Below are 2,296 nucleotides of genomic sequence, written 5' to 3'. Positions count from 1 at the left end.
AAAACCCTAGAAGAAAATCTAGGCAAAACCATTCAGGACGTAGGTGTAGGCAAGGACTTCATGACCAAAACACCAAAAGCATTGACAACAAAAGCCAAAATAGACAAATGGGACCTAAAAAAAAGGATTTCTGAACTGCTACATTCACACATCAGTTTAAGTCTGTAAGTTGAATGTACACTTGACAAGCATTCTGCTAGATTGCTCCATTTTTGTTTTAGAGCCAGATATTTCTTATTACACCATATACTCCGATTCACTCTGCAATATCCAAACACTGCTTTTAGAAGAAACGTGTTTTGAACTCACTCAATGTAAACAAGGATGCAACTTCCTAAGGTGAACGAACACACAGCAGAGCTGTTTGAAATATAGGTTTCTCCTGTGTTTTAGACGCAGTCTTAATGCTAATTCTTTTATGCCTGTATATGGCTGGAATTATCCGTTTCTATTTCAGCAAAGTAACGGTTTCTGAACTGCTACATACACACATCAGTTTAACTGTGTAAGTTGAATGTAGAGGTTGACCACCATTCTGCTAGATAGTTCCGCTTTTGTTTTAGAGCCAGATATTTCTAATTATAGCATATAGCCCAATTCCATCTGGAATATCCAAACACTGCTTTTAGAAGAAACCTGTTTCTAACTCGCTGAATCTAAACATAGATGCAACTTCCTAAAAGTGAACCAACACACAGCAGAGCAGATTGAAATATACGTTTCTCCTGTGTTTTAGATGCAGTCTTACTACTAATTCTTATATGCCTGTATATGGCTGGAAATATTCGTTTCTAGACTCTCTAAAGAAAGGGTTTCCGAACTGCTACATTCACACATCAGTTTAAGTCTGCAAGTTGAATGTACACCTCTACAGCCATTCTGCTAAATAGCTCTGTTATTGTTTTAGATCCAGATATTTCTCATTACTGCATATACTCCCCTTCACTATGGAATATACAAATGCACCTTTTAGAAGAAACGTGTTTCTAACACTCTGAATCTAAACATAGATGCAACATCCTAAGGTGACCGCACACACATCACAGGAGTTTGAAATATACGTTTCTTCTGTGTTGTAACGCAGACTTACTGCTAATTCTTATATGCCTGTATATTGCTGGAAATATCTGTTTCTAGCTTCTCCAAAGAAAGGGTTTCTGAACTGCTACATACACACATCAGTTTAACTCTGCAAGCTGAGTGGACACTTGGAAAACCATTCTGATAGATAGCTCCATTTTTGTTTGAGAGCAAGATATTTCTCATTTCAGCGTATAGCCCAATTCCTTCATGAATACCAAAACGCTGCTTTTAGAAGAAACATATTTTTAACTCGCTATATCTAAACATAGATGCAACTTCCTAAGGTGAACCAACACACAGCAGAGCAGTTTGAACTATATGTTTCTCCTGTGTTTTAGACGAAGTCTACTGCTTATTCTTTTATGCATTTATATGGCTGGAAATATCGGTTTCTAGATTCTCCAAAGAAAGGGTTTCTGAAATGCTACATACACATATCAGTTTAAGTCTGCAAGTTGAATGTACACCTTGACAAACATTCTGCTGGATAGCTCTGCTTTTGTTTTAGAGCAAGATACTTCTCAATACAGCATATGCTCCAATTCACTCTGGAATATGCAAATGCAGCTTTTAGAAGAAAAGTGTTTCCAACTTGCTGAATCCAAGCAGAGATGCTACTTCCTAGGTGAACCGACACACAACAGAGCAGTTTGAACTATACATTTCTCCCGTGTTTTACACGGAGTCCTACTGCTAATACTTTTATGCCTGTATATGTATATGTAACCGTTTCTAGATTCTATAAATAAAGGTTTTCTGAACTGCTACGTACACACCTCTCTTTACCCCCGTAAGTTGAATATACACTTTGACAGCCATTGTGCTAGATTGCTTCATTTTTGTTTCAGAGCCAGATATTTCTCATTACAGTATATACTCCCATTCACTCTGGTATATTGAAATGCAGCTTTTAGAAGAAACGTGTTTCTAAATCACTGAATCTAAACAGAGATGCAACTGCCTAAAGTGAACGAACACACAGCAGAGCAGTTTGAAATATACGTTTCTTCTGTGTTTTAGAGGCAGTCTTACCTCTAATTCTTATATGCCTGTGTATGGCTGGAAATATTTGTTTCTAGATTCTCCAAAGAAAGTGTTTCTGAACTGTTACATATCACTTTAACTGTGTAAATTGAATGTAGACTTTGACAACGATTCTGCTAGTTTGCCTCGTTTTTATTTTAGAGCCAGTTATTTCTCATTACAGCATATT

This window comes from Cebus imitator, unplaced genomic scaffold (assembly GCF_001604975.1).
Source record: "Cebus imitator isolate Cc_AM_T3 unplaced genomic scaffold, Cebus_imitator-1.0 Scaffold933, whole genome shotgun sequence".
NCBI lineage: Eukaryota > Metazoa > Chordata > Mammalia > Primates > Cebidae > Cebus > Cebus imitator.
Note: the sequence above shows the minus strand (reverse complement) of the source record.